Raw genomic sequence first — 27,566 nt, 5'->3', positions numbered from 1 at the left:
TACAAGGCTTTATAAGAGACCCAAAATTAACAACAATTAATATAATGAAGTTATTTACATGACACGGGAGTTGCTTAATAACAGTGAAAAATAAATATGAAATGAATGAACATTACAATAACAACCAAGACATGTACTTTTAAGATTGAACGAACAGCATTTCAAACACATTATACAAATGCTGGAAGGAAACTTATATGAATAGCAAAAAATTATAAACAAATATAAAGACGAAAGAAAGATATTTGAGTACTAAATGACAAATTAATCGTGAGATTGTGGACCGTGATGGTCTAGTGGTTGTGGTCAAAACAGCCCTAAAGTTTGAGACACAGCTTAAAAACCTAACTCATCACAGCACTGTATTGATTTTAGAGTGGAATATTGTGTAAAAAAAAAGAACATTGATGGCTGATTTCTTTGTGACGTCTTGTTATTCTGCTGCAAAGGTGTTATTTTCCTTGCCCCCGGTACACTCTAACCTGGGGCTTAGTGAGGGGCGGGGGCAAGTGGAGCTGTCCATAAAAAAGGCATATTTAAAACCAACATCAATATAATAAAGGTAGTCAATCATTAAATAAATCACAAGCCACTCAACAGTAAAAGACAAAAAAATGTTCTTGGGGACAATGTTTGTGGGGTGGCGTAGCTATAGCGAGAGTGGGTTAGCAATGCAAAAAAATACATTTGTCTTTATTCCCTCTCTGCTGTGCAGGAATTAGGCACGGTAAAAAAGAAAAATACAAAGATCCACTGTATACGTGTAGTCAATCCTTTTGTGACATCTGAAGGGGAAGAATTCACAAGAGATCTGTTGTGAATGACCCAAGCAGCAGATGCAGTAGCAGTTGCACTAAATAAAAGGGCCCTGGAGTTTACTAAGTAAAGAATATGCAGTATTTATGTAACCTTTTTTAGTCACCTGGCACACAAATTGGAATACAATTAACACAACACTGATTTCAGAATGCGAACATTTACATCCCAGTTAGTATATGGACATTTCAAAGTGTGTATACCCACAATTTTTGTGACAGCCAGGGTGATATATAAGAGTGCTTCTACGTTTTTTTTTTTACCTAAGTCAAACCATGGAGAACTTGATCAACTTTCCTATGAAATGAAGCTCCACCTCACTGATGAGTCCCAATAAGGCCAAAGCATGTCTGTGGTTGCTTGTCTGATGGTGCAGAGGTGACGGCCCAGCGGTTTGGGCTGAACTGCTCCCATTGGTCGCAGGGCTAAGGTTGATTTGCCCTTCTTTAATGTATCAGATGAGCTAAAAGAAGATGGTGGTATAGAGGTTTGTCCAACGCATTGCCAGTGGTTATGACCAATTCAAACCCTTCCATCCTTTGTTTTTAGTGCCCCAAAGTTATCAAGTTACTCATGCGGGATTCTTCTTCTAACAGTCACATCTTGACCTCGAAGACCAATGAACAAGCAGCACTATAGTGGGTGTGTCCCACTAACTAGGTTTCTGGGTTCATATAACTGACGATGCATGCACATATACTATGTGCTCCACCAATAGGAAAGCAGGACGAGGGCTCAGATTTCTGTGACTTCTCACATTTTTGTGCGATAAGATCCCACATCGAGGTCTCGCCTTCTGGCCACCCACTCGCACACATTCACCTCCATACACCAGACTAAAACACGAAGCACAACAACATCCCTGCCATCAGAATGCAGCTACAACCTATGACAAAAATCCGGTCTAGCTGGCCAAATAACAAGTCTCCTGCACTCGCCCACTCGCTTGACCACTGTTGAACACCCATCCAGATGGCTGCCCATCATGGGTAGCTTGCTGGGGCACAGCCAGCCTACTTAAATTCCTATTTTGGCCTAATGCACACACGCATTCTAATCTCTCCGACAATTTTTCCCATTCACTGGATTTCGGTCCCCCCGAGGGCATTCACCCCTACTAGCGCGTTGAGGCCACACTAATGGGATAAATTAGCTACATAAAAGACAAACGATTACTACTACTGCTATAGGCCTCAATCACAGCTTTTACTTCACAGCCACCAAAGCTTGGATCGCATGCTGACAAACCCCTTGTAATGTGGACCAAGAGAAGCTTTACTTTTTCAACATGTGCTTCCAATGGCCACTACTCGAAATCTGACTGTCTAATAGAAAATGGTCTTTACGGCTAGCTTGTCTAGTTATATTTAAGCACACTCTTAAAATGGTTCAGTGATTCAAAGGAAATTTACTATGAAATGTGAAATGGAACTTTCCAAATTCACCTTAAAGAAATACATTGAAGGCAACCAGTAAGGCCTTCAACCTAGACTGAATGCAGCCTACCCAGAAGAGTCTGGAAAGAGCAGCACAAGCACTATCTTGGACCCATAGGAACCTTTCCTCACAGCATGGATCCAGGTCTGGAACATGGTGTTTGAAGTCATTGATTGTGTCATTGTGGGTTATAGACTATGGGTGACAATATAAACACTTGCCTTGCGACTCTGCAATCTCCCAACAGTCTATCCTATCTTTGCATGGCTGTATGGAATATTAAATTCCTACCTCCCTTACCTGGGTGAGGAGTGTGAGGGATAGAGGGTTTACCATTGTGTGGCAAAGGGGATATTTGCAAATAGTGGGAAGAAATACCTGAGCCTTATATGAAGGTTGTATATGATGTGGGGCTGTTATTTCTCCATACATGCTTTAAGTGTGTGCCACAAAGGAGGCAACAGCAGTGCAGTGTTAAGCTCCTATTCAAAGAAGGAGCAATGTCTCATGTTACAAATTTAGACTGATATCAAAAGAGTAATGAATGTACCAAAGTAACACCCCATTCACAAATCAAGACTAATACACACTTCCAAATACATTCCAAATCTACAACAGAAAAAGATTGTTATTAAGGAAATTAATGGGAAAAAAGGATATTTATAACATAGTTCCAACATTCAAAATGCTGGCTCAATTACACATATTGCATCCCATAATTCATGTATCTTCATTTAAGATCTTAGTTTAACACACAAGACATATGCCTGGATTTCACAAACATACATTGGCTATCAAGTGAACTATAACTTTGCATCTTTAACTTATCTTACTAATTACTTGGGGGTCAGGTTCTCTGCTTTCTTCGTCTGGAAGTCACATATACAGGGGCCACTGCACAGAATGACTCAATCACTCAGAGCCACCGTGGGCTCCCATCTGCATATTTTAAAGCCCCTCTAAAATTCTACTGATCAAAAAACTGTGGTTCAAACAGTATGCAGGGCAGACATGTCGGGCAGTTAAATAGGCCCATCCCAAGAACGCTAAGAAAACAAACTCCTAAAAGAAATTCTGGGAGTCAGCACTGCCACAGCATATGACATGCTACATAAAAAGTTAGAAGTTTGTGATTTGATCAAACTGAAACATTTAAATTGTTAGATTTACATCTAGGGCGCTATTGGGAAAAATTGGGTATGTGCGATCACAGTTTGCACATGCGCAAACACAATTTAAACTTCAGCAAATGTCATTGCCACCAGCGCACATACAGTGGAGATGTATTTGAACTGGTGTTGACCCCATTTGCCCATGCACAATGTGTTTGCACATACACAAACTAGTTCACTAGGGAGTAAGTCACCCTTGTGTGAGAAAGGTTGCTTGTTTAATGTGCGTTTGGATGACTTAACATGTAGAGCGACGAGCAGACTGGTTTTAGGGGCTGTCGGGAGTTACAGAGGACTCAAAGATCGTGTTAAAGATGTCATTCACACTGTAGAAGAACTCGGCCCTTTAATCAACATCAATTTCAACTGATGTATTATTTCCCGTCTTCAGTTCAACCAGCATTAATTGGACAGAAATGTACCAGAGAAGAGTATAGACATGAGACATGCCTCAAGACATTGGATATCGCCTGCCTTTGTGTGAAAGCCATGGGTCAGACTTTAAAACATATTATTCTTTTGTGAATGGCTTACATTCTTAAGAAGAAAATGGCCCCTGCCCCTTTTGAGACAGAAAGCTTTGCATTCCCATTTAGAAGCACTGCTCCATTTGCTAAAATTAGAGAAGGCAAGATATATTAGCCTCTTAAGCAGGCCTAACAACAACAAACAAGCCTCTTGCTGCTTCTCCTTACAGTTAGAGTGGAGCATCCGGTCTAGGCATCTATGTGGAGGCTATGAAAAGCTTGCTGGGCAGATACTTTTCACCAGAACTCCACAGTGGAGTTGTTGGGCACAGACGATAATGAGGTGTGTGAAGCTGCAAGCAGTTACGTAATAGATACAGAGATGAAGATCATTCTATGACAAGACAGGAGGCTCGCATTATGCTTAAACTTCCTTTAATACTGCCATATCAGCAAAATTAACTTTATGTTTCGTTTTTCTTTGCATGTCGTTAGGAAAAATAAATCAGTAAGTTTAAAGTTCACAATTTCAACAAAATTAAACTAGAGTTCAAGGGACTACGACTCCCATGATCCTGAGGCCCTCTGTAGTCTTGACATCCATCTCTCCACCAATCAGTACCTAGCTCGGGGTATAAGCACTCTCTTCTCTAGGACCATTCCTCTTTCTTTTGCTGCCATATTAGAGATAAGTCATATATTTGCATTGTTCATGAATATGGTTCTATTGTAGCATGCTTTTTCTTGGTAAATGGGTTATATAGACTGGTAATCCGTATCAGCGTCGCTATACTGATTTTAAATCTCTTCATCAGTTGTAAATAACGTTTTTGCCTGTGTTTCGAAATGCTGATATGATTCATTTAAGGCGCGCATGCGCGCAATACCAGTAATACCTTTATATTTCTTATCTTGATTTTCTGCGCGATTTAGTGTGGAGAGGCGGGGCGGAACTGTGAGCAAAGCCGCTTGCTTTAGGCAGCCGCCCCGCTCTCCGTGTGAGTTGCTCGTCAGCTCGTGTCAGCGCCGGCGAATACGAAGGGCTTTAGGACCCTGAGGCACAGGAGCCTCCAAACTTCCCAGCATCCTCCAGAGCTTTCCAACGCTCGTTCGCACATTGAAATATAGCGAAAAGGAGCAGAGAGATGTGCTTTTCAGATTGTGAGGAGTTTTTGACAAAAAAAGATTTTTTTTTATATACTTACCAGTAAACATTGGTATTGTTTCACGCAAAGCACAGCTAGAAAGGCGCAGAGTCTCAGTTTATACTGACTCTTCTACAGAGCCTGAATTATTAGCTGACTCCCCAGAGGTTAGCTCTGATAACAGTGGATAATGGCTCAATCATCACACCCCAGAGAATCACAATCCACCACCCCAGAGTGGAGTGAGCAAGAGTGGGAGGAGGAGCCCTCCTGGCAGGACACTGATCTATCCCTCAGTTTCACGAAGGTTCTTGGGAAGTTCGCTGACGCAAGCTGTCTCTCAAGGGGTGCAACCTTTGACGCAAAGGTTGGATATGCTGGAGGCATACATGGCTGAGCAACAAGGACAGCTATCAGCCAGAAAAAGATGGGCGGACAGCCCAGGAGAGGGGACGTCAGATGGACAACCACAGGAAGGGGTTGATAGGAAGTGGTGTAAGAAAGCCCGGAAGAGTGCAGACTCTTTGACCCCCTCAGGCACAGATGAAAGGGTTAACTCTGTTCCCCAAAGTCAGAGCGACCCTGTCACCAGATTAAAAGAAGCCTTTCTAGCCAAATTGGCGGATCGCCAGAGCAGACCCCCTGCCTCGGAGGTGGACAATTCAGGGGATTACGACGAGGGATATGCTCCTGACGACGAAGGTGGCAAGAGGAAGATATTCCTGAGCCCATTCCTCAGAATATTCCCAAAGAGGAAGAGAACATAGTAGATATGTTTGACCCAGAAGCCATTAGGCACCCAAAGTCATTGGAATGGGTGCCCTCACACAGAGTGGCGTTGTATATGGCGAAACATATTAGGAAGCCTCTGGACAGGAAAGTTCGATCACGCATGCAGTCAGAATGTCCAAGGCCAGAGATGCCTGGGAAGATGGCGGATACGCCAGACCTGGACCCGAAGATGGTCACTTTTGTAACCAAATCTGCGCGGGACATCAGGAAAGGTGTTGATCGCGCATGCAAAGGATGTCAGGACAAGGTCCTAGACTTGGCAGGACCGCTGGCTAAAATTATGGATTTAGTAGAGAAAGCGAAAGACACTGGTACTCAAGTACATACCCAAGCTTTAGGTAATTGGGCGCAAAGGGCAGTATGCCTACTGGGAAACGCCAACTGTGCTCTCCCAGAGAGGAGAAGGGGCGTCCTCCTGAAGATCGACAGCAAACTCAGCGACCTGTCCTCCTATGAGGCAGGTGAGGGCACCAAAGGACTTATTTTCGGGAAAGCCTTTGCAAAGGAAATGTCTCAGTTTGTTGGAACATACTCAGCACTGGAAAAAGCTCAGAGTTCCATAAGAAAGATATTTCAGGGATGTGTTTTTGCTGGGACCGGACGCTTCAGAGGTCGTTCGTCCGGTCAGTCCAATTACCAGAGGAGACCTTAAGGTCCACGTGCACAGTATTGGGAAGGCCGCCAGCAGGACACCTTCTTCCCAGCCAGAGGAAGGCATCCAGGTCGCAGAGGGAGAGGCTCCTTCCGTCAGCCCAGTGTGTCAGGCGGTGAGTACACCAAATATACCTATCGGAGGGAGAACTCTCCACTTTGTAAGAGAATGGCAAGCTTTATCAAGCGATGCTTGGGCTTTACAAGCTGTAGCGGGCCTGCAGCTAGATTTCATAGGCATTCCAATGCAGGAGAGAGAGCCTCTCTCCATCTGCATGCCGCGAGAGGAAAAAGCGCTTTTGCACAGCGAGTTAGAGAACTTGGTAGGAAAGAAAGCGATAGAGTGCTAAAAGCTAAGTGGTCAGGGTTTTGTCAGCAACAGGTTCCTAGTGTGCAGAGGGGAAAAGATCTGGCCCGTCATAAATTAAAAAACTTGAACAGCTGGCTGGAGTACAACCATTTCAAGATGGAGGGCATCCACCTCCTCCGAGACCTCTTGCGTTCAGGAGATTGGCTAGCCCGCCTAGATCTCAAGGACGCATATCTCACGATTCCAATTGCGACAGCCATCGATTCTGATGGAAAGGGGAGATTTGGCGCTTTACGTGCCTTCCATTTGGTCTAGCGTCAGCCCCTTGGGCTTATCACGAAAGTGATAAAGCCAGTAGTCGCAGCTATCAGGGAGAGAGGTATTCGCATTATCTACCTAGACAATATTACGGTGATGGGATCCAGCAAAGAGATGCTCACGCGGGATGTGCAGTGGATTTTCAAGCTCCTGTCCTCACTGGGGTTCTTAGTGAATTTGGAAAAATCTCAGCTTGTGCCAATTCAGAAAGTGGAATTCTTAGGCTTCACCATAGATACTGTGAAAGCGATTCTAGAGCTCCCAGGACACAAAGTGAGAGCAATAAAGAAGGAGCTCAGGACAGCGCTAGCAAAGCAAACTATTTTGCTTCGCAATCTTGCCAGAGTAGTGGGTCTGCTAGCAGCTTCCATACAAGCCATTTTCCTGGGACCGCTGCATTATCGAGCATTACAGAGGCTCAAAATCAAGCATCTGCGCAAAGGCTTAGGATACCATCAGCTAGTGAACCTGGATCACGAAGCCACTACAGAACTCCAGTGGTAGCTGGATAATATGGAGGCCTGGAACGGCCGAGCGATTTTCGGAGAAGTTCCGGAGCTGATCATAGAATCAGACACAAGCAGGTCAGGTTGGGGAGCCAGGTGCAAGCAGATTCAGATGGGAGGAAAATGGTCAGATGAAGAGTTGAGCCTGCACATAAATTGTCTCGAGCTTTTAGCAGGCTCCTTCGGAGTTTGAGCATTTACAAGAGACAAGATAAGATGCTGCGTATTGCTCAAGATGGACAACATCTCAGCTGTCCACTACATCAACAAGTTAAGGGGAATGAAATCCAAGATGCTGGCAGGGCTGGCGAAGGATTTCTGGCATTATTGCCTACAGAACAAGATTACAGTGACCACAGAGTATCTCCCCGGGTGCCTGAACAATAGAGCAGACTGGAACTCTCGATATCTTGTAGACTCCAGTGATTGGAGGCAGCACCCTCTGATTTTCAAATGCCTGCAAGAGTTATGGGGACCTCTAGACATAGATCTTTTTGCGTCCAGACTGAATGCGCAAACACAGAAATACTACTGCTGGAAGATAGACCTGGGAGCAGCGGGTACGGACACCTTTCTGCATCCGTGGAACAGGGCATTCCACTACGCCTTCCTGCCATTTATAATGATCACAAGAGCCCTGGTGAAAGTCCACAGAGACAAAGCCGAAGTGGTGATGTTGCTGCCTTGTTGGAAAGCGCAGGCCTGGTTTCCAGTAGCGATGGAACTTTCTTTGGATTTTCTGATGATAGTTCAGAATCAGCCAGACCTTCTGCTTGAACCGACCTGTCTAGTCCATCCGCTGATAGAAGCGGGCACCTTGCAGTTGATCGCCTGCAGGGTTTCAGGAGAAGATGGCAGTTGCCGGGAATTTCAGAGCTTGCTGCAGACTGTATCCGAGATTCCTGGGCGCCTTACACCATTAGGAGCTATAGCACCACGTGAACAGTTGGACTCGGTGGTGCACGGAACACAGTTTGGATCCCGTTTCAGCACCTCTAGTGCAGGTCCTCAATTTCTTAGCTTCGAGGTTTCAAGAAGGTTGCGCCTACAGAACTATAGGAGTTTACAGATCCACGATTTCAGCAGGTCACGACAAGGTGTAAGGTAGTGCAGTTGGGGAGCATCCAGCAGTTCCTCTGCTCCTCAAAGGTATTAAATTGAGAAGACCGCCAGAACCCAAGTATGCAGTTTTATGGGACGTCAGAGATGTTTTTCACTTATTCCTCATGTGGCCGGAGAATGAGACCTTATCCCGTTCACAATTGTCAGGGAAATTAGCTCTGCTTCTATGTCAAGTGGCGTGCCGGAGGGTATCGGACGTGAAGGCCTTAGAGATTGATAGAAAGATATTTTATCTAGAAGGGGCAGCGTTTACTATTGCCAAAACAACAAAGACCGACTCCAGAGTAATTTCTTACCCGTATTTTATGGAGAATAAGAAATTATGTGTGGCAGAGTGCATTAAAGTTTATGAAGCAGCAAAAGCCCAGCTTAGACCGCGCGGCGTGACCCAGTTGCTTATACCGTATAAGAAGCCCCACCATACGGTAGCAACAGCGACCATTGCTAGATGGGTGAGAGAGGTGATGCAATGGGCAGGGATAGATTTATCCTAATTTAGCGCACATTCTACTAGGGGAGCAATAGCTTCTAGAGCATTTGCGACCGGAGTTTCTCTGAAAGACATTATGAAATCAGCAGATTGGTCCTCTGAGTCTACCTTTAAGACGTTTTATTTCAAACCAGTGTCTGATCTACCTAATAGAGTGATAGCAAGCTTTGAACAAGCATAATGCGAGCCTCCTGTCTTGTCATAGAATAAAGATTGCCCACGCTAATAGCTTAGGAAAGTCTTCATTGTATTAAAGACAAGGAGGCGAGCATTATATCCAGCCCAGAATGGCAAAAGGAGATGAATATTGTGATTTATTGTGTGTTATCTTTTGGTTCATTCCCACCCTCATGTGACCCTTTCTGTTCTCGCAAGAGATGACAAGAAGGCGCCGTGAAGGTGGTTAGACGATGGAAAAAAGATGTAGTGGCAAGTTGTCCCAGTTGGACCGAAGAGTTATGCCAGCAGCGGATCAAATCTTTATGGAGTGTGGTGGACATATACTGTGCACGTTACGGAATTAGAACTCTAATGGCAAAGAAAGAGGAATGGACCTAGAGGAGAGAGTGCTTATAGCCCGAGCTAGGCACTGATTGGTGGAGAGATGGAGGTCATGACTACAGAGGGCCTCGGGATCATGGGAGTCGTAGTCCCTTGAACTCTAGTTTAATTTTGTTGGAATTTTGAACTTTAAATTTACTGATTTATTTTTCCTAACGACATGCAAAGAAAAACTAAACATAAAGTTAAAGTTGATGTTTTGAAGTGCTGATATGGCAGTATTAAAGGAAGTTAAAGCATAATACTCGCCTCCTTGTCTTTAATAGAATGAAGACCTTCCTGAGCTATTAGCGTGGGCAATCTTTATTGTCACAAGATCTCTCAAATGTTTCTTGATGAAATGTAACAATGCTTAGAAACAGAAAATTCCAGGAGTAGGGCACTGGACTTTGAAACAATTCTGTGTGCTCCTAAGAAGGCTCCATTGACAAACAGGGCCCCTCTCTGTCTCCCAGAGGCAGTTGAGGAATGTGTCTTCCATCCCTACTAGAACAGTGTACCGTCCACCCTAGATCAATCTAAAACATATTCTCCAGAGCAGGAAGAACAAAGTGTATAGCTTTACATTAGCAGCAGTGAAACGGTGTATTATCACGTTCTTTTAAAGCCACATTAACAACGTTTGTCCACTCATTCATTTTCATGCCCAGAGATCTATGTCTGCAGGAAGTCATGTGTGGGTCAAAGGAGGTGCTACTCAGTATAACCCTAGATGGCAGTATGCATCTTTTCTGTAGCACTTGTGTCCAATGTACTTCTCATCAACCAACCTTGTTGTCTGCAGTTCAAGGAGTCACCTCTGAAAGTGTCTTCCCTAAGCCCACCCCTGATGTCAGCTCTCTTTGAAGCGTGTTTACATCTCAGGCATTTGGCCCTTATTATAATAGTGGCAGGGACGGTATGAACGGTGCAGGCAAGGCACCGGCACCATTCATACCGTCCCGCCGCATTACGAGTTCTGCTCGCGGGTTCCTGACATCCCTCCAGGTATTACCTGGCGGGCTGTGTGGCACCCGCGAGCAGAACTCGTGATTGCACCGGCACCGTTATCAACGGTGCCGGTGCAACCATGCTACCCACCCCCATTCTGTCCTATAGGGCAGAAAAGGGGATCGGGAGCCTGGCAATACCGCCACCCGCAAATGAGCAATTACTGGCCCATTCAACTCGTAAAGGGCCGGTTATTGCCCAATCGCGGGAGGCGGTGCCGGTAGCGAGCATGGAAGTAGCCATGCCTGCCATACAGGCACAGCTACCGCCATGCCTGTAATGAGGCCAGGTGGCACCAAGGTTGCTTTAACCGTGTGTTGTCTATTTGAAGTAGGGGATTGGAGAATGGTGGGTGGCAGGGAGAGCTGGTGGTAGTGGGTTAGATTGGGGGCTGAGGGGAAACACCCCCATAAAAGAACCCAGTGAAAACGGCCACGGTGACAACTACACGTTTAAAATGACAACGTGTAAAATTTCCACAATGAAAACACGTGGAACCCTTTGAAGTAAATATTGTTCACCCCTGCTTGGGTAATCATCACTCCACATGGGATGTGAGGTGTTAGATTCTCAGAACGGAATGCAAATTATTTCCTTGGTGTCATGGAGCATCTGTATGCAGTTCTGACCAGGTGGGAAGGGTGGTCAGCCAAATGCTCCTTTCATTTGTTTCTCCACTTAGTGAAGGGCAAAATAGGCTCAAATATTTTAATTCAAAATTAGATTGGTCATAACTTCATATCTCTTCATAAAACATCGACCCGTTTGTTAGTGGCTAGTACCTACTTTAGAATATATATCTAGCCTCCAATGCTATGGTGCTGTCACCAGAGACAAGAGACACTTAAAAGAATAATGTCTTAGCATCAAAAATGGCACTCAATTTATCATCTATACATTTAATAAATAAGGGAAGTGCAAAATTGGTCATTACTTTGTTTCTGAACATACAGCATTTCTATTTTATTTTCATTGTGTTATAGCCGGGAAAACGACTTTTCACAGTACAATCTGACAAATCAGAAAATAAAAGGTAAGAAAGGGAGAAATACAAAAAAAGGACAATTACATTGATTCATGAATGTTATTGTATGTTACTTGGCATTTATTTAGCACTCTATATATCATTGGTATGATCTCAAAGCGCTGGTTGAGTAGAGAGATAGTGTCGTAGGGTGCATGGGTGCACCAGTTATGTGTGCAGCTGATGTAAATGCCGGATGGTAGCTGCATCCTAGCGTTAGGTGTGGAGCTGAAGGTATCAGTTGGATGTGTGCAGTCTGGTGGGTGGACACCGAGACTGGGTTCTGGCTGCGTTAGGCCTGAAGGACGCTTATGTGAGCAACTAGGCCGGAATGTCATGGGATAGTTGGGTTTTATTAGGGTGATGAGGTGTTCATGGGATAGTATTCGTATGTGAACAGCTAGGCTGAATTTATCAGGGGTATAGCTGTGTTCTAGTTGTGTGATGGTGTATAGTAGAGAGTAAGCGTAGTGATGTGATGTGGTATGATGGTTCATCTTCAAAGCGCCAGAGACCAGGCACATGAACAGGGTGGCCGGGAACACAGTGACACACGGACAACAGTGACAGGGGGCAGCGACAGGAGGAGGGCATATGGATACATAGCAACAGCATGGGGAGCAAGAAAGCAGGGTACACAGTGACTCACGGGCACACACAGTGACGAGAGGGTTGGGTAATAGTGTTGGGTAATACAATGGGGTACATAGCGACATCACAGGGATGACAGGGAACACAGCGACACACGGACATGCAGTGACAGGGGGCTGGGCTTACAGCGGTAGGAGGGAGACATAGGGATATATAGTAAAACATGTGGAACGAGAAAGCAGGGTACACAGAGACACGTGCATGGTGGGCACACACAGGGACTAGAGAGTAGGGTAATTCCATCTATTCCATCCATCAATCCATACATCCATCCATCCATCCATCCAACCATTTGTTCCGTTAATCCATCCATCCATTCCATCAATGCACCCATCCGTCCATTCCTTCCATGAATCCATCATCCGTTCCATCAATGCATCTGTCCATCTAATTTCTTTCATCCATCCACCCATTTCTTCCATCCATTTTTTCCATACATTCATTCCATCCATCCTTTCCATCCATTCATTCCATCCATTCATTCCATCCATTCCTTTGCATATTGCAACCCAACAGTCGGAATTCTCTGTTCACTAGAGAGTATCCTCAGCAACCCCCAACTTCCGAAAGATATGGCTCAAAATATCAGGTGGAATAGACCAAACCTTTGTCTTGGTCTCATTTAGTATAGTTAAATCTCCAGAGTTAGGCAGTGATGTCTTAAAAGATGACATTCCATTTGTTGAGATGGTACCACCCTGAGTTATTAGTCTCCCCTGCAACCTCTTGCAACCTCTGAGCTTTTTTCTGATTCTTATTGTGTACATCATTTATGATTAATTTAGATAAAATCTCTAAATTCAATTTCTTAAGCTCAGCATTTGCAACCAATAATTCGTTAGCACCTACTCTTGATTTTAGACCAATTTTGGCTATTAAAGTACAATTTGCATGGGCCAAACAGACATACTCAATGTCATTAGTTGAAAAGATATATACTTCAGGGATTTTAAAACTGCTAGTATGGCACTACGATTTAGAGCCTTTACATCCTTTCCTTTTTGTTAGTTGTTTCATCCATAGTCTAGGGATGGCAAAAGGTTGACTGGATGAAGGATCCAAATATGACAATGGTTGAACCTCTGCTACATGCTCTGCTATGATCCGACCCTCCTGGACCAAATTTATAGAGCTCGCCTCCCGAAGAGTCGGGTTTTCCATTATTTTTACAGCAGAACCAAGTTGAAGATTGGTTCAATTGTCTCCAGAGTCCCACTCCGAAGCTTGCCTTGCCGAAGATGTTGACAGGGAGGATGGAAGAGTGTAAGCTTTTTTCCCACAATATAAAATTGGTGCCCACTTAATTGGAGCCTGAACTTTCACTGTTTGTGATCCAATGCTCGCTTTAGTTATGGAACACTAAATAAACTTCTTTACCGAGGAACCATCCAAAACAGCTTGAGAAGATGAAACCGGCACTGGCCTTTCTTCGTGTACCAATCGGCAGGAAAGGGGGTTTGTTGCTCTGCATCTTTCCAAGTTGAAACATGTTTAAGATGATTGTCAACACCCTCTTCTCTAGGTAATAACATTGCACGAATAAAGTTGGTTTTCACTGTGTTCTTGATTTTGCGACCCTTTTGGTTTTTCGGCTTGGGTTCCAAATATACTAAAGGAGACTCCAGGCTTCCACCATTGGCCTTCTTATTTTCCATTTGTTTTTTCCTGCCGTTAAAGTACATTTTTGTTGTTGTTTTAGTTTCGGCTATCATGTTATCCACAATTTTGATCACGTCCTCGTGCCTTGACCAATCCCCTTCAGAGTCATTAGCCACATGAGCCAATCTTCTGAATTCTTCCAGTACTGACTCTGAGGAGTATCGTCTAGCTCTTGGTTCACATCCTCCACAATTTCCTTAGCATTTATTATTTTATTGTTAATTTATAACATGCTTAATACCAGTGAGTGGTTTGTAAGCGCAGAATGGGGATACAAGCCTGTGTTGCACTGCGTTGCCTTGCTTCCAAGAGAAACGTGTTGCCCCTGCGCTATCCTTCCTCCCCATTAGGGTGGCTTTTTTGGAATTTATCAGTGAGGGCTATTACATTTCCATTTGTTGCTTCCAACACATGATTAATTTCCATTACCGTTCCATGCCAAACATTCATGTTATTCTCTTGAGTTTTTAAGTCCCTTTTCAACACTTTTCAACACTTTCACCAAGTTCATTACTGGTGTATTTAGTGCAGATTTTAGACCTACCGAAGATGATTCACATCCTCCCACTTCTTAAGTTAACTCCATTTGGATTCCTGAGTGCACTTGCACTTCTCCTCTGAATGATTAAAAAAACATTCACCAAGAAGGTCAAAACAATCTTCAAAGCTGATAATGTGGAATCGTTAGAATCCGGACGGATTTCAGGCCCCAATGCACACACCATCTCATTATCAGACAAGAGTTGCGATGGGCTTTCCAACAGCTGGGATTGAATACCCAGCGCCAATATGGGGCTGATCGCTATAGCTTGCGCAAAGGGACTTATTGGGGGGGGAGTCTTAAATTCTCTCCTTGAGTTGGGCTATTTAAAGTCACCACCAAGCCCCCGAGCCCTAGCTCGGTATTCAGCGACAAATTATTAACCACATTGCATTCATAAAGATCAGAATCACCCACGCTGTGGCATTTCCTCTTTGTAAAGTAGTCATTTCTTTTTCATTTTATATTTGTTGCAGTTAGTGTGTATTCCAGGTCAATTTCGAATACGGCCCTTAAGTCCTGGGCCACTTTGGGGAAACTAATTGGTGGGCATGAGCCATTACAGACTAGCACTCCAGGTGCAACAAGATTGACTTTAGTTTCATGGACTTGAGTGATCGTTACTGGGTCGTGAAACGTTGATAGCGTCTCATTTTACTGAGTAGTGGGCTGCTCTTACGCAGGCACTTTATCTAATTCAGGTGCTCTAAGTCATCCCATAGTGGACCGCTGCACAAATTGTATATTATGTATTATTAGGAAGCGCTTGCTTAGCAGTATGACTTGAACTGAGGGTCCGCCTGGCTGGTAATTATTTTTGACCTGCTGCTTTGTTGGTTTAAAATGTTGTATTTTTGTTAATCCCTGTGAATTGGATTTTATTTTCTGCATTGTATTGTTTTTATGGAGTGTTCTATACAATTCTGAAATAAACATGATATGAGGATGATTATATTATGGACATCAGTTTGCTTACTTAATTACTAAATTACTTAATTACTAGAACCAAATTGTGTGACCCTTTAAAAACGTGGCTCACAAAGTGCCTCTATGCGGGGTGCGGCCTGCACTCACCGCATTGGCACAGCAGGTACAAAAGGTATTATGTGTATTAATGTATTAATATGTATTAAAAAATAAATAGGAGCAATATATAGGAGCAAATTGGAGGAAGAGAAGGGCTTGTGACCGGCACGTAACTGGCTTATTACTGGCAAGTTACCAGCAGGTTCAGTGTGTGGCTCTGCTGAATCTCTGCTTACCACACCCGAGCGGCGTATCATTCGGCAACACAGCAGGTCGCCACAGATTGTGATTTGATCAAACTGAAACATTTAAATTGTTAGATTTACATCTAGGGCGCTATTGGGAAAAATTGGGTATGTGCGATCACAGTTTGCACATGCGCAAACACAATTTAAACTTCAGCAAATGTCATTGCCACCAGCGCACATACAGTGGAGATGTATTTGAACTGGTGTTGACCCCATTTGCCCATGCACAATGTGTTTGCACATACACAAACTAGTTCACTAGGGAGTAAGTCACCCTTGGGTGAGAAAGGTTGCTTGTTTAATGTGAGTTTGGATGACTTAACATGTAGAGCGACGAGCAGACTGGTTTTAGGGGCTGTCGGGAGTTACAGAGGACTCAAAGATCGTGTTAAAGATGTCATTCACACTGTAGAAGAACTCGGCCCTTTAATCAACATCAATTTCAACTGATGTATTATATCCCGTCTTCAGTTCAACCAGCATCAATTGGACAGAAATGTACCAGAGAATAGTATAGACATGAGACATGCCTCAAGACATTGGATATCGTCTGCCTTTGTGTGAAAGCCATGGGTCAGACTTTAAAACATATTATTCTTTTGTGAATGGCTTACATTCTTAAGAAGAAAATGGCCCCTGCCCCTTTTGAGACAGAAAGCTTTGCATTCCCATTTAGAAGCACTGCTCCATTTGCTAAAATTAGAGAAGGCAAGATATATTAGCCTCTTAAGCAGGCCTAACAACAACAAACAAGCCTCTTGCTGCTTCTCCTTACAGTTAGAGTGGAGCATCCGGTCTAGGCATCTATGTGGAGGCTATGAAAAGCTTGCTGGGCAGATACTTTTCACCAGAACTCCACAGTGGAGTTGTTGGGCACAGACGATAATGAGGTGTGTGAAGCTGCAAGCAGTTACGTAATAGATACAGAGATGAAGATCATTCTATGACAAGACAGGAGGCTCGCATTATGCTTAAACTTCCTTTAATACTGCCATATCAGCAAAATTAACTTTATGTTTCGTTTTTCTTTGCATGTCGTTAGGAAAAATAAATCAGTAAGTTTAAAGTTCACAATTTCAACAAAATTAAACTAGAGTTCAAGGGACTACGACTCCCATGATCCTGAGGCCCTCTGTAGTCTTGACCTCCATCTCTCCACCAATCAGTACCTAGCTCGCGGTATAAGCACTCTCTTCTCTAGGACCATTCCTCTTTCTTTTGCTGCCATATTAGAGATAAGTCATATATTTGCATTGTTCATGAATATGTTTCTATTGTAGCATGCTTTTTCTTGGTAAATGGGTTATATAGACTGGTAATTCGTATCAGCGTCGCTATACTGATTTTAAATCTCTTCATCAGTTGTAAATAACGTTTTTGCCTGTGTTTCGAAATGCTGATATGATTCATTTAAGGCGCGCATGCGCGCAATACCAGTAATACCTTTATATTTCTTATCTTGATTATCACCGCGATTTAGTGTGGAGAGGCGGGGCGGAACTGTGAGCAGAGCCGCTTGCCTTAGGCAGCCGCCCCGCTCTCCGTGTGAGTTGCTCGTCAGCTCGTGTCAGCGCCGGCGAATACGAAGGGCTTTAGGACCCTGAGGCACAGGAGCCTCCAAACTTCCCAGCATCCTCCAGAGCTTTCCAACGCTCGTTCGCACATTGAAATATAGCGAAAAGGAGCAGAGAGATGTGCTTTTCAGATTGTGAGGAGTTTTTGACAAAAAAAGATTTTTTTTTATATACTTACCAGTAAACATTGGTATTGTTTCACGCAGAGTACAGCTAGAAAGGCGCAGAGTCTCAGTTTATACTGACTCTTCTACAGAGCCTGAATTATTAGCTGACTCCCCAGAGGTTAGCTCTGATAACAGTGGATAATGGCTCAATCATCACACCCCAGAGAATCACAATCCACCACCCCAGAGTGGAGTGAGCAAGAGTGGGAGGAGGAGCCCTCCTGGCAGGACACTGATCTATCCCTCAGTTTCACGAAGGTTCTTGGGAAGTTCGCTGACGCAAGCTGTCTCTCAAGGGGTTCAACCTTTGACGCAAAGGTTGGATATGCTGGAGGCATACATGGCTGAGCAACAAGGACAGCTATCAGCCAGAAAAAGATGGGCGGACAGCCCAGGAGAGGGGACGTCAGATGGACAACCACAGGAAGGGGTTGATAGGAAGTGGTGTAAGAAAGCCCGGAAGAGTGCAGACTCTTTGACCCCCTCAGGCACAGATGAAAGGGTTAACTCTGTTCCCCAAAGTCAGAGCGACCCTGTCACCAGATTAAAATAAGCCTTTCTAGCCAAATTGGCGGATCGCCAGAGCAGACCCCCCTGCCTCAGAGGTGGACAATTCAGGGGATTACGACGAGGGATATGCTCCTGACGACGAAGGTGGCAAGAGGAAGATATTCCTGAGCCCATTCCTCAGAATATTCCCAAAGAGAAAGAGAACATAGTAGATATGTTTGACCCAGAAGCCATTAGGCACCCAAAGTCATTGGAATGGGTGCCCTCACACAGAGTGGCGTTGTATATGGCGAAACATATTAGGAAGCCTCTGGACAGGAAAGTTCGATCACGCATGCAGTCAGAATGTCCAAGGCCAGAGCTGCCTGGGAAGATGGCGGATACGCCAGACCTGGACCCGAAGATGGTCACTTTTGTAACCAAATCTGCGCGGGACATCAGGAAAGGTGTTGATCGCGCATGCAAAGGATGTCAGGACAAGGTCCTAGACTTGGCAGGACCGATGGCTAAAATTATGGATTTAGTAGAGAAAGCGAAAGACACTGGTACTCAAGTACATACCCAAGCTTTAGGTAATTGGGCGCAAAGGGCAGTATGCCTACTGGGAAACGCCAACTGTGCTCTCCCAGAGAGGAGAAGGGGCGTCCTCCTGAAGATCGACAGCAAACTCAGCGACCTGTCCTCCTATGAGGCAGGTGAGGGCACCAAAGGACTTATTTTCGGGAAAGCCTTTGCAAAGGAAATGTCTCAGTTTGTTGGAACATACTCAGCACTGGAAAAAGCTCAGAGTTCCATAAGAAAGATATTTCAGGGATGTGTTTTTGCTGGGACCGGACGCTTCAGAGGTCGTTCGTCCGGTCAGTCCAATTACCAGAGGAGACCTTAAGGTAGGAAAGAAAGCGATAGAGTGCTAAAAGCTAAGTGGTCAGGGTTTTGTCAGCAACAGGTTCCTAGTGCGCAGAGGGGAAAAGATCTGGCCCGTCATAAATTAAAAAACTTGAACAGCTGGCTGGAGTACAACCATTTCAAGATGGAGGGCATCCACCTCCTCCGAGACCTCTTGCGTTCAGGAGATTGGCTAGCCCGCCTAGATCTCAAGGACGCATATCTCACGATTCCAATTGCGACAGCCATCGATTCTGATGGAAAGGGGAGATTTGGCGCTTTACGTGCCTTCCATTTGGTCTAGCATCAGCCCCTTGGGCTTATCACGAAAGTGATAAAGCCAGTAGCCGCAGCTATCAGGGAGAGAGGTATTCGCATTATCTACCTAGACAATATTACGGTGATGGGATCCAGCAAAGAGATGCTCACGCGGGATGTGCAGTGGATTTTCAAGCTCCTGTCCTCACTGGGGTTCTTAGTGAATTTGGAAAAATCTCAGCTTGTGCCAATTCAGAAAGTGGAATTCTTAGGCTTCACCATAGATACTGTGAAAGCGATTCTAGAGCTCCCAGGACACAAAGTGAGAGCAATAAAGAAGGAGCTCAGGACAGCGCTAGCAAAGCAAACTATTTTGCTTCGCAATCTTGCCAGAGTAGTGGGTCTGCTAGCAGCTTCCATACAAGCCATTTTCCTGGGACCGCTGCATTATCGAGCATTACAGAGGCTCAAAATCAAGCATCTGCGCAAAGGCTTAGGATACCATCAGCTAGTGAACCTGGATCACGAAGCCACTACAGAACTCCAGTGGTAGCTGGATAATATGGAGGCCTGGAACGGCCGAGCGATTTTCGGAGACGTTCCGGAGCTGATCATAGAATCAGACACAAGCAGGTCAGGTTGGGGAGCCAGGTGCAAGCAGATTCAGATGGGAGGAAAATGGTCAGATGAAGAATTGAGCCTGCACATAAATTGTCTCGAGCTTTTAGCAGGCTCCTTCAGAGTTTGAGCATTTACAAGAGACAAGATAAGATGCTGCGTATTGCTCAAGATGGACAACATCTCAGCTGTCCGCTACATCAACAAGTTAAGGGGAATGAAATCCAAGATGCTGGCAGGGCTGGCGAAGGATTTCTGGCATTATTGTCTACAGAACAAGATTACAGTGACCACAGAGTATCTCCCCGGGTGCCTGAACAATAGAGCAGACTGGAACTCTCGATATCTTGTAGACTCCAGTGATTGGAGGCAGCACCCTCTGATTTTCAAACGCCTGCAAGAGTTATGGGGACCTCTAGACATAGATCTATTTGCGTCCAGACTGAATGCGCAAACACAGAAATACTACTGCTGGAAGATAGACCTGGGAGCAGCGGGTACGGACACCTTTCTGCATCCGTGGAACAGGGCATTCCACTACTCCTTCCTGCCATTTATAATGATCACAAGAGCCCTGGTGAAAGTCCACAGAGACAAAGCCGAAGTGGTGATGTTGCTGCCTTGTTGGAAAGCGCAGGCCTGGTTTCCAGTAGCGATGGAACTTTCTTTGGATTTTCTGATGATAGTTCAGAATCAGCCAGACCTTCTGCTCGAACCGACCTGTCTAGTCCATCCGCTGATAGAAGCGGGCACCTTGCAGTTGATCGCCTGCATGGTTTCAGGAGAAGATGGCAGTTGCCGGGAATTTCAGAGCTTGCTGCAGACTGTATCCGAGATTCCTGGGCGCCTTACACCATTAGGAGCTATAGCACCACGTGAACAGTTGGACTCGGTGGTGCACGGAGCACAGTTTGGATCCCGTTTCAGCACCTCTAGTGCAGGTCCTCAATTTCTTAGCTTCGAGGTTTCAAGAAGGTTGCGCCTACAGAACGATAGGAGTTTACAGATCCACGATTTCAGCAGGTCACGACAAGGTGTAAGGTAGTGCAGTTAGGGAGCATCCAGCAGTTCTGCTGCTCCTCAAAGGTATTAAATTGAGAAGACCGCCAGAACCCAAGTATGCAGTTTTATGGGACGTCAGAGACGTTTTTCACTTATTCCTCATGTGGCCGGAGAATGAGACCTTATCCCGTTCACAATTGTCAGGGAAATTAGCTCTGCTTCTATGTCAAGTGGCGTGCCGGAGGGTATCGGACGTGAAGGCCTTAGAGATTGATAGAAAGATATTTTATCTAGAAGGGGCAGCGTTTACTATTGCCAAAAGAACAAAGACCGACTCCAGAGTAATTTCTTACCCGTATTTTATGGAGAATAAGAAATTATGTGTGGCAGAGTGCATTAAAGTTTATGAAGCAGCAAAAGCCCAGCTTAGGCCGCGCGGCGTGACCCAGTTGCTTATACCGTATAAGAAGCCCCACCATACGGTAGCAACAGCGACCATTGCTAGATGGGTGAGAGAGGTGATGCAATGGGCAGGGATAGATTTATCCTAATTTAGCGCACATTCTACTAGGGGAGCAATAGCTTCTAGAGCATTTGCGGCCGGAGTTTCTCTGAAAGACATTATGAAATCAGCAGATTGGTCCTCTGAGTCTACCTTTAAGACGTTTTATTTCAAACCAGTGTCTGATCTACCTAATAGAGTGATAGCAAGCTTTGAACAAGCATAATGCGAGCCTCCTGTCTTGTCATAGAATAAAGATTGCCCACGCTAATAGCTTAGGAAAGTCTTCATTGTATTAAAGACAAGGAGGCGAGCATTATATCCAGCCCAGAATGGCAAAAGGAGATGAATATTGTGATTTATTGTGTGTTATCTTTTGGTTCATTCCCACCCTCATGTGACTCTTTCTGTTCTCGCAAGAGATGACAAGAAGGCGCCGTGAAGGTGGTTAGACGATGGAAAAAAGATGTAGTGGCAAGTTGTCCCAGTTGGACCGAAGAGTTATGCCAGCAGCGGATCAAATCTTTATGGAGTGTGGTGGACATATACTGTGCACGTTACGGAATTAGAACTCTAATGGCAAAGAAAGAGGAATGGACCTAGAGGAGAGAGTGCTTATAGCCCGTACTAGGCACTGATTGGTGGAGAGATGGAGGTCATGACTACAGAGGGCCTTGGGATCATGGGAGTCGTAGTCCCTTGAACTCTAGTTTAATTTTGTTGGAATTTTGAACTTTAAATTTACTGATTTATTTTTCCTAACGACATGCAAAGAAAAACTAAACATAAAGTTAAAGTTGATGTTTTGAAGTGCTGACATGGCAGTATTAAAGGAAGTTAAAGCATAATACTCGCCTCCTTGTCTTTAATAGAATGAAGACCTTCCTGAGCTATTAGCGTGGGCAATCTTTATTGTCACAAGATCTCTCAAATGTTTCTTGATGAAATGTAACAATGCTTAGAAACAGAAAATTCCAGGAGTAGGGCACTGGACTTTGAAACAATTCTGTGTGCTCCTAAGAAGGCTCCATTGACAAACAGGGCCCCTCTCTGTCTCCCAGAGGCAGTTGAGGAATGTGTCTTCCATCCCTACTAGAACAATGTACCGTCCACCCTAGATCAATCTAAAACATATTCTCCAGAGCAGGAAGAACAAAGTGTATAGCTTTACATTAGCAGCAGTGAAACGGTGTATTATCACGTTCTTTTAAAGCCACATTAACAACGTTTGTCCACTCATTCATTTTCATGCCCAGAGATCTATGTCTGCAGGAAGTCATGTGTGGGTCAAAGGAGGTGCTACTCAGTATAACCCTAGATGGCAGTATGCGTCTTTTCTGTAGCACTTGTGTCCAATGTACTTCTCATCAACCAACCTTGTTGTCTGCAGTTCAAGGAGTCACCTCTGAAAGTGTCTTCCCTAAGCCCACCCCTGATGTCAGCTCTCTTTGAAGCGTGTTTACATCTCAGGCATTTGGCCCTTATTATAATAGTGGCAGGGACGGTATGAACGGTGCAGGCAAGGCACCGGCACCATTCATACCGTCCCGCCGCATTACGAGTTCTGCTCGCGGGTTCCTGACATCCCTCCAGGTATTACCTGGCGGGCTGTGTGGCACCCGCGAGCAGAACTCGTGATTGCACCGGCACCGTTATCAACGGTGCCGGTGCAACCATGCTACCCACCCCCATTCTGTCCTATAGGGCAGAATGGGGATCGGGAGCCTGGCAATACCGCCACCCGCAAATGAGCAATTACTGGCCCATTCAACTCGTAAAGGGCCAGTTATTGCCCAATCGTGGGAGGCGGTGCCGGTAGCGAGCATGGAAGTAGCCATGCCTGCCATACAGGCACAGCTACCGCCATGCCTGTAATGAGGCCAGGTGACACCAAGGTTGCTTTAACCGTGTGTTGTCTATTTGAAGTAGGGGTTTGGAGAATGGTGGGTGGCAGGGAGAGCTGGTGGTAGTGGGTTAGATTGGGGGCTGAGGGGAAACACCCCCATAAAAGAACCCAGTGAAAACGGCCACGGTGACAACTACACATTTAAAATGACAACGTGTAAAATTTCCACAATGAAAACACGTGGAACCCTTTGAAGTAAATATTGTTCACCCCTGCTTGGGTAATCATCACTCCACATGGGATGTGAGGTGTTAGATTCTCAGAACGGAATGCAAATTATTTCCTTGGTGTCATGGAGCATCTGTATGCAGTTCTGACCAGGTGGGAAGGGTGGTCAGCCAAATGCTCCTTTCATTTGTTTCTCCACTTAGTGAAGGGCAAAATAGGCTCAAATATTTTAATTCAAAATGAGATTGGTCATAACTTCATATCTCTTCATAAAACATCGACCCGTTTGTTAGTGGCTAGTACCTACTTTAGAATATATATCTAGCCTCCAATGCTATGGTGCTGTCACCAGAGACAAGAGACACTTAAAAGCATAATGTCTTAGCATCAAAAATGGCACTCAATTTATCATCTATACATTTAATAAATAAGGGAAGTGCAAAATTGGTCATTACTTTGTTTCTGAACATACAGCATTTCTATTTTATTTTCATTGTGTTATAGCCGGGAAAACGACTTTTCACAGTACAATCTGACAAATCAGAAAACAAAAGGTAAGAAAAGGAGAAATACAAAAAAAGAACAATTACATTGATTCATGAATGTTATTGTATGTTACTTGGCATTTATTTAGCGCTCTATATATCATTGATATGATCTCAAAGCGCTGGTTGAGTAGAGAGATAGTGTCGTAGGGTGCATGGGTGCACCAGTTATGTGTGTAGCTGATGTAAATGCCGGATGGTAGCTGCATCCTAGCGTTAGGTGTGGAGCTGAAGGTATAAGTTGGATGTGTGCAGTCTGGTGGGTGGACACCGAGACTGGGTTCTGGCTGCGTTAGGCCTGAAGGACGCTTATGTGAGCAACTAGGCCGGAATGTCATGGGATAGTTGGGTTTTATTAGGGTGATGAGGTGTTCATGGGATAGTATTCGTATGTGAACAGCTAGGCTGAATTTATCAGGGGTATAGCTGTGTTCTAGTTGTGTGATGGTGTATAGTAGAGAGTAAGCGTAGTGATGTGATGTGGTATGATGGTTCATCTTCAAAGCGCCAGAGACCAGGCACATGAACAGGGTGGCCGGGAACACAGTGACACACGGACAACAGTGACAGGGGGCAGCGACAGGAGGAGGGCATATGGATACATAGCAACAGCATGGGGAGCAAGAAAGCAGGGTACACAGTGACTCACGGGCACACACAGTGACGAGAGGGTTGGGTAATAGTGTTGGGTAATACAATGGGGTACATAGCGACATCACAGGGATGACAGGGAACACAGCGACACACGGACATGCAGTGACAGGGGGCTGGGCTTACAGCGGTAGGAGGGAGACATAGGGATATATAGTAAAACATGTGGAACGAGAAAGCAGGGTACACAGAGACACGTGCATGGTGGGCACACACAGGGACTAGAGAGTAGGGTAATTCCATCTATTCCATCCATCAATCCATACATCCATCCATCCATCCATCCATCATCCCATCCATCCGTTCCATCCATCCATCCAACCATTTGTTCCGTTAATCCATCCATCCATTCCATCAATGCACCCATCCGTCCATTCCTTCCATGAATCCATCATCCGTTCCATCAATGCATCTGTCCATCTAATTTCTTTCATCCATCCACCCATTTCTTCCATCCATTTTTTCCATACATTCATTCCATCCATCCTTTCCATCCATTCATTCCATCCATTCATTCCATCCATTCCTTTGCATATTGCAACCCAACAGTCGGAATTCTCTGTTCACTAGAGAGTATCCTCAGCAACCCCCAACTTCCGAAAGATATGGCTCAAAATATCAGTTGGAATAGACCAAACCTTTGTCTTGGTCTCATTTAGTATAGTTAAATCTCCAGAGTTAGGCAGTGATGTTTTAAAAGATGACATTCCATTTGTTGAGATGGTACCACCCTGAGTTATTAGTCTCCCCTGCAACCTCTTGCAACCTCTGAGCTTTTTTCTGATTCTTATTGTGTACATCATTTATGATTAATTTAGATAAAATCTCTAAATTCAATTTCTTAAGCTCAGCATTTGCAACCAATAATTCATTAGCACCTACTCTTGATTTTAGACCAATTTTGGCTATTAAAGTACAATTTGCATGGGCCAAACAGACATACTCAATGTCATTAGTTGAAAAGATATATACTTCAGGGATTTTAAAACTGCTAGTATGGCACTACGATTTAGAGCCTTTACATCCTTTCCTTTTTGTTAGTTGTTTCATCCATAGTCTAGGGATGGCAAAAGGTTGACTGGATGAAGGATCCAAATATGACAATGGTTGAACCTCTGCTACATGCTCTGCTATGATCCGACCCTCCTGGACCAAATTTATAGAGCTCGCCTCCCGAAGAGTCGGGTTTTCCATTATTTTTACAGCAGAACCAAGTTGAAGATTGGTTCAATTGTCTCCAGAGTCCCACTCCGAAGCTTGCCTTGCCGAAGATGTTGACAGGGAGGATGGAAGAGTGTAAGCTTTTTTCCCACAATATAAAATTGGTGCACACTTAATTGGATCCTGAACTTTCACTGTTTGTGATCCAATGCTCGCTTTAGTTCTGGAACACTAAATAAACTTCTTTACCGAGGAACCATCCAAAACAGCTTGAGAAGATGAAACCGGCACTGGCCTTTCTTCGTGTACCAATCGGCAGGAAAGGAGGTTTGTTGCTCTGCATCTTTCCATGTTGAAACATGTTTAAGATGATTGTCAACACCCTCTTTTCTAGGTAATAACATTGCACGAATAAAGTTGGTTTTCACTATGTTCTTGATTTTGCGACCCTTTTGGTTTTTCGGCTTGGGTTCCAAATATACTAAAGGAGACTCCAGGCTTCCACCATTGGCCTTCTTATTTTCCATTTGTTTTTTCCTGCCGTTACAGTACATTTTTGTTGTTGTTTTAGTTTCGGCTATCATGTTATCCACAATTTTGATCACGTCCTCGTGCCTTGACCAATCCCCTTCAGAGTCATTAGCCACATGAGCCAATCTTCTGAATTCTTCCAGTACTGACTCTGAGGAGTATCGTCTAGCTCTTGGTTCACATCCTCCACAATTTCCTTAGCATTTATTTATTTTATTGTTAATTTATAACATGCTTAATACCAGTGAGTGGTTTGTAAGCGCAGAATGGGGATACAAGCCTGTGTTGCACTGCGTTGCCTTGCTTCCAAGAGAAACGTGTTGCCCCTGCGCTATCCTTCCTCCCCATAAGGGTGGCTTTTTTGGAATTTATCAGTGAGGGCTATTACATTTCCATTTGTTGCTTCCAACACATGATTAATTTCCATTACCGTTCCATGCCAAACATTCATGTTATTCTCTTGAGTTTTTAAGTCCCTTTTCAACACTTTTCAACACTTTCACCAAGTTCATTACTGGTGTATTTAGTGCAGATTTTAGACCTACCGAAGATGATTCACATCCTCCCACTTCTTAAGTTAACTCCATTTGGATTCCTGAGTGCACTTGCACTTCTCCTCTGAATGATTAAAAAACATTCACCAAGAAGGTCAAAACAATCTTCAAAGCTGATAATGTGGAATCGTTAGAATCCGGACGGATTTCAGGCCCCAATGCACACACCATCTCATTATCAGACAAGAGTTGCGATGGGCTTTCCAACAGCTGGGATTGAATACCCAGCGCCAATATGGGGCTGATCGCTATAGCTTGCGCAAAGGGACTTATTGGGGGGGGGGAGTCTTAAATTCTCTCCTTGAGTTGGGCTATTTAAAGTCACCACCAAGCCCCCGAGCCCTAGCTCGGTATTCAGCGACAAATTATTAACCACATTGCATTCATAAAGATCAGAATCACCCACGCTGTGGCATTTCCTCTTTGTAAAGTAGTCATTTCTTTTTCATTTTATATTTGTTGCAGTTAGTGTGTATTCCAGGTCAATTTCGAATACGGCCCTTAAGTCCTGGGCCACTTTGGGGAAACTAATTGGTGGGCATGAGCCATTACAGACTAGCACTCCAGGTGCAACAAGATTGACTTTAGTTTCATGGACTTGAGTGATC

This window comes from Ambystoma mexicanum, chromosome 12 (genome assembly GCF_040938575.1).
Source record: "Ambystoma mexicanum isolate Mex_15411 chromosome 12, UKY_AmexF1_1, whole genome shotgun sequence".
Classification (NCBI taxonomy): Eukaryota; Metazoa; Chordata; class Amphibia; order Caudata; family Ambystomatidae; genus Ambystoma; species Ambystoma mexicanum.
Note: the sequence above shows the minus strand (reverse complement) of the source record.